The sequence below is a fragment of the Pezoporus occidentalis genome, unplaced genomic scaffold, assembly GCF_034315485.1.
Source record: "Pezoporus occidentalis ecotype Australia unplaced genomic scaffold, CSIRO_AGI_Poc_V1 ctg25, whole genome shotgun sequence".
In the NCBI taxonomy this organism is placed as follows: Eukaryota; Metazoa; Chordata; class Aves; order Psittaciformes; family Psittacidae; genus Pezoporus; species Pezoporus occidentalis.
In genome coordinates, this window is record NW_026914394.1 from 6,731,196 (window position 1) to 6,737,195 (window position 6,000).

Here is a 6,000-nt window from a genome sequence, read left to right on the forward strand (position 1 = left end):
TTACTTCTCTACACCAAGTGTGGAAGGGGTGATGTGGGACCTCCAATAGCATCCGACTTTCAGTGGCAAACCCTAGTACTAAGGGATGAAACTACATGGTGAAATTATAGGTTTGTAGCAGGTTTGTGTTAGGCAGAAGCATGCCTTGGGTTCATCCGGTGAGCACAGATGGATCTGCAAAGGAATTTTATGTCAGACTCAGATGGTTAAAGAAACACAGACTGTTTCTGATCTGCAGCACACATATAAATTTGGTAGGGAGAAAGCTTATCATCAAAAGTGACTGACTCCAATTTTCTGCCGTTCTGGGTACCAGTTTTGACTCCAGCTCGGCTCCTCTTGCACACAGTAGCTGACATCAACACTGGAAACGATACCCATTCTCACCCATATACTCATCCATTCCTATAGTTTCACTTCAGTGGAGAAACAGGCTTGAACAGGAGAACACTGAAGTTGGCATTCTTAAGGTAAGTGGTGCTCAAGATTACTTGGCGTTTCTACAGTAAACACAGGGTTGAAAGCTTAAGTCCTTCCACTGAAATTTAATCTCAAAAGTGTACAAGTGAAGTGGCTTCACTGGAATAATGTCTCAGCCACTCCTTCCTTCCCACTCGTATCCTAAGACTACTCTATCTGGAGTGGAAACATTGGCATTAGTGTGCTCTGAAACGCAGTAGTCACTGCTACTACAATCGATACAGAATTAGCATGACTACAGGAACAGAAGCTTGGGATTAGAGAGAACTAAAAATGGAAGGATTTCCCTGCCTTCCTCTCTGCAACCCGAGGAACCCTTCCAAAACCTGCCTGTAAACAAGTTCATTCTCTGTCAGCTTTCTGGAGGAAATCATTACAGAGGCAAAATGAGAGAGCACCGGGTGCCACTCTGCAATAAGCATCTGTCAGTCAAGCAGGCATCACCCCACAAGTCACCCCAAGCACTTCTATGATCCAGGAGGAGGGTGCTGGACACAGAGGGTTTGCTCAGAGCACTGTTGGAGGGATCAGACCAAAACTGTACTTCAGCCAGCGTCATGCTACATTAATATCTTGTTACTTAAAACAGAGTCATCCTCTTGGCCCCTCTCTGCTTCAAGCAGTTTATACATTTAATTCAATTTAAGATACGTGTTTGTTTACTAGAGCAAACAAAAACCAGTCATGAAGAGCTGCAGCTAGAGAGAAGTAAGCAACCTGCTTGCCTTCCACTCAAAGCTGAAGGTTTAGCACTAAATATTGACATTAGAAGGTAAGCAGCTTAGTTCCACTGCTGCTTTTCACACCCCCCAAGTACCCACTGGAGAATTTAGTGCAAGATCACGGGAGGAAACGTGCTGACCTACACTGTGACTTCAGCATTGCATACCATAGAAACCACCGTCTGGAATGTGCTGAGGTTCCTCAGAATAAGCCTTCATCACTCCATTTGCCACCACCACCAACCTCAGGCATCTTTTTCCCTTTCATCTCTAGTTCTCCTTGCCTTCACTCCTTGCAGCATCACAGGCAGAGTAAACCAGGCATAGAAGAGAACGGTGGTATCATGTACCACTGCACTCTACCTGGTTAAGGACATATATCCAAGCAGCAGCCCTCACTGAGAATTAAAGGAAGAAGAAGGGGAAAGAAAAAGAAAAAAAAAAAAGAAGAGAAGAACCTGTTGCAAAAAGGAGAAAAATTACTCAGATCAAAGAAAAGCTTTAGGTTTGGGGCTCTTTTTACTTAGATTTTGGGGTTAGATTTACAACTCATGAATACCTACAGGCAGTTTAACACCACAATTTAAAAAGCACAGTCAAATCAGCTCAGGTTCCTTAAATCCAACATGATTATTTCCCATAGAACTATTGAAGTCTACTGAAAGCGTAGCTGCAGCATTAGAGGGTTATTTGCTCCAAGGACCTTTTTAATATGGCTGTATTGTAATACTGCAGTGCAAAAGCCTCTCTGGGCATAAAAAGGGATTGAGCTCAGAAAACACAACTTGTGGGCAATGAAAAATACATTTGCTTCAATTTGCACTCATTTAATAATAGCATTATTTAAACAGATCAGTTAAAAGGACTACCCTCAACAGACAGCAGTGCACCTCTTCTCCTGAGGCTCCCAGGGCACCGAAAGCTATTCAGCTCTGCAAAACCAAATGCTCAAAGCAACCAGCAGCACTAGAAAGACCATATTTAAACGGGAGGAAAAACACTCTGTGGCTGACCAGAACCAGAAAAAGCAGCCCCTCTCTGTATCCCACCCCCAACATTTCACTTTAAAGCTGCCATATATTTCACTAGCAAGGAAAATTATATTCTTCCAATAGAAGCAACAACGTATCTGTCATCACACTTTGATTTTCATTCACAATCCAAAGCACACTGAATTTGCACACACTAGGAAACAGCTACCGGGTGCATGGTGTACCACATCACCACTCAACCCCCATTTATCCTCGCCTAATTATTCTCCTACAAGGTTATGCCTGATTGCCCACTAAGATCACTGATTCATCACCCACACTAGAAACAGGCGCTGAGAAATAGCCTGAAAGGCAACCAAATATTTAGTCGGGTTGCAAATCTGAAACCGAGCGGGGACGGAGCTGGCTCAAGTTGCCCCTTCCCGGCTGCGCGCAGTGGATGGAGAAACCCCCGCTCAAGTCACACACACACACAAGCACAAACCCAGGGAAGAAGCCGGTGCCTCCCGTTCGCTCCCCACCGCTCCAAGTTGCCTCTGGAAGTGTTAAATTATTCCACACGCCGCCGAGCTCCGCGTTCCCCCAGCGGAGCCGTCGCTGCTCGCATCCCGCCGCTCGCTCGCACGTCCCGGGCGCGCAGCACCAGCCCGCCCGGGTCCCCCCCCCCCCCCCCCCCCCCCCCACCCCGCCTCGCTCGCTGCCGCCCGCCCGCCAGCGCCTCCCTCCCGGCAGACAAAACTTTGCGCTCAAGTCCGCACCGGGTTGCGCGGGCGCGGAGGCAGCGGCCACCCCACCGCCACCTGCTCAGCTGAGGGGCGGAAGGGTATGGGCGCAGCGCCCTAAACCGCGCATCCCCGCGGCTTGCGCTTCCTCCTACCTGCAGCCGGCGCCGCTCCCCGCAGCGCCCCGCTCATCCTCCCGGCTTGGCGCGGAGGGCTGCGCGCCCCGTTCCTTCCTTTGCTTTCCCTTCCCTCACTTCCCTTCGTTCCCGCTGCTGGACGCGGCTCCCCGGCTCTCCCCGCGTAGCGGCGGCGGTAGAGCCGATCCCCTGCAGCCACCGCGCTGCTACCGCATTCCCCCTAATAGCGGGGCGCGGCTCGGAGCCCCCCGCCCCGCCCGGCACAGCTCGGCCAGGCCCGGGGGCAGGAGGCGGCGCACGGCGAGGACCCCCCCCACTCTCTCGCCTAGCAGCATCTGCCCGGCCTCCTCAATCGGGGCTCGGGGCTTGTTGTTGGGGGATGAGTGCGGGGCCGCGGCTTCCAAATCGCTGTCTGCCCGCCCGCACCCGCCGTTAACCCTCCCGACACCCAGCGACACCTCTCCATTGCCCACTCTCACCATCATCCGCTGCCCTGGCTGCTGTCTCCTCCTTCTGCCCCAGCGCCGGGAGGTAATCTGCGAGGAAGTCGCCGAAGTCATTGCAGCGCCCAGGCAGAGGGGCCGGGCTGCCCATCGCACCTGGCTTCCTGGCGGGGGGGCTGCAGTCGAAAGCTGCCTCGGAGGAATGGGACACCCGAACCGCTGCCCAGCCTGGGCAGCAGCATCCCTCTCCAGCGGTGCCTTTGGGCAGCAGAGGTAGGTCTCCCAGATCAAGTGTGGACACTAAGAGGCGTTCTGGGCCCAGTGGGATGTGGCACCGCGCTTCCTTCCCATGCTGACTTCTTTTCTTTGGCCAGTTCTGCCTGGCTCTCCCACAAGAGGTTTCCTTCCTTGCTGCTGCCTCCCCCGTGCAGGGAGAAAGAATATAGATGTCTGCTCTTGCTGCTTGAAGACGGACTTTGAAGGCAGAAATACTTTTGAGTGACAGCTTATAGCCACGGTAGATCAAACTTCCGTTTTTGTTCACAGTTTGATGTTAAATGTCTCTCTCGGAAGCTCTGACCTAACCCAGCTCTGTCGATAGGCAACTGACCTGCTGGGCTGCCCTTCAGGAAGGAGAATCACTGTCTGTGTTATAGGTATCTGCTTGCTCTTTGGATCCACTCTTCCAACGGGATGTCACCAAACAGCAAAATTAATCCCTGGTGAGAAAGAAATTCATGTGTTAACTTGCAAAACCACAGCAGTGAGACAGTGATTGGAGTTTCTGTCTAATTCTAGGAGATCAAGCTTGTAATAGCTACAGAATGAGACTTAAGCTGCTTTGCATTTTCCCTCATCTATAAGATCATTAAAGCATCTGTGGATATTGCACCTCGCAGGGGAGGGAGGGAGCCTTGCTGGGGGGTGTTAACAGTGGCTGAGTTCAGTGGCCAGGGACCTGTGACAGGGTGTTAACCTTTGGTCACTGTGACCCAACACATTTGACTAAACCATTTTTCCCGGCCCCAATCTCTTACCAGCTCTCCCACATCACATATTTATTACAAGAGCAATAGCTCTTCCTGCTTATAGGCTTCTTCCATGCAAACCTTGAGCCCTTTGACAATGGTTGTCTCAGACATTTCGTTATCCTTAACTCGTGGGTGATAAAAGACAAATAAAGCTGTCAAATATCCTATTGATTATGTGATGAAGATATCCCCCAGTTGCCCTTCTTATGTTGAGTTTCTCCCATTCTATTTCTTTTCTGGGGTTTGGGTGAGGATGGAGAGAACAACCATGCCTACAAAACAGCACTGAACTTCCAGTCTGTCAGCCCAATCTGCTCCAACCCCGCCACATCTGTGTGAGGATACAACTCTTGACAAAAATATATGGCAAATATCAAGCCCTGGTTTTCTGCTGTTAAATTACAGTGTCTCTGAAACCGTGATAGCTTTCTTCTTAAGTAAGGTACAAAGCAGAATCTGAGAGATCAGGGTTCAGCTTCCAACTCCAGTGTAGGTTCCTTCGTGCTTGTAGCAAAAACACTTTCTAAAGGCAGACAGGATCATCCCAACAGGATAATCAGTTGGGTTCAAAAGTTTGCTGTTGGTATGTTTAACTCCCTGAGCTTTGGGAAGGCTCTTGGCTTGCATTGGAAAAGTGTTTGTACCAAGAGGAGAGGTTGGATGGGGCTTTTTACAAGGGCACATAGTGATAGAACAAGGGGAAAGTTCTTCCCTGTGAGGGTGCTGAGGCACTGGCACAGGGTGCCCAGAGAAGCTGTGGCTGCCCCATCCCTGGCAGTGTTCAAGGCCAGGTTGGACACAGGGGTTTGGAGCAAGCTGCTCAAATGGAAGGTGTACCTGCCCTTGGCAGGGGGTTGGAACTGGATGAGCTTTAAGACCCCTTCCAACACAAACTGTTCTATCATGATTCTGTGATGACAATGAGGAGCATCAAACATACAAATGCTTATCTGCAATCCCATCCAAAGAGACACAAAATCAGGAAGCACTTGCAAAAGATCCCTGGAAAAGATCTAGATGGAAGTGATATGAATTCCCATTCCTTAAACACAGATGTCTGAGCAAAAAAGCCACGTAAGTGCCTCTGAATGAGAGAATGCTGGAGAACCACCTGAGCTCCTGTGCCTCTGAATCAGCTGGGGAGCAGAGTGGCATGAACAGCTGAGCAAGCGAAGGAGCAAGCCCCCAGAGAGGGAGCAGGAGCAGAGATGCTGCAGTACACAACTGCAGTGAGGGACTGATTATACCCATCTCAGAGAAGGCAGAGTTTGAAATGGAAATGAGGAGATTTTCCTGCCACGCTCCCCAGCAGTTACAGTAAATGTTGCTTGAAGACAACAGGGAAGCAGGCAGCACGCAGCGTAGACTTTGTTTAGGTTCACTGTTATTCAGCTCATCTCAGAGGTTCATTTAATTGTTCTCCAAAAAGTTCCATACTGTAATGAAACATTAAGAAAAAGCTACTTCTATCTT

The 6,000-nt window shown here is 49.9% G+C and overlaps 1 protein-coding gene across 2 annotated transcripts in view; it reads right to left on the reverse strand.

The window, feature by feature from the left end:
- The window catches only part of DAB1 (DAB adaptor protein 1), a 479,582-nt gene extending 475,967 nt beyond the window's left edge, over nt 1-3,615 (reverse strand). The window contains exon 1 of one of the 2 annotated variants that reach the window (XM_062623134.1): nt 3,533-3,615. The gene's annotated coding sequence lies outside the window, so the exon portion shown is untranslated. Of the gene's footprint in view, nt 1-3,071; nt 3,153-3,532 lie in introns of those variants that run through there. The other variant, XM_062623133.1, reaches the window with a different exon arrangement.
- Nucleotides 3,616-6,000: the final 2,385 nt, after the last annotated feature.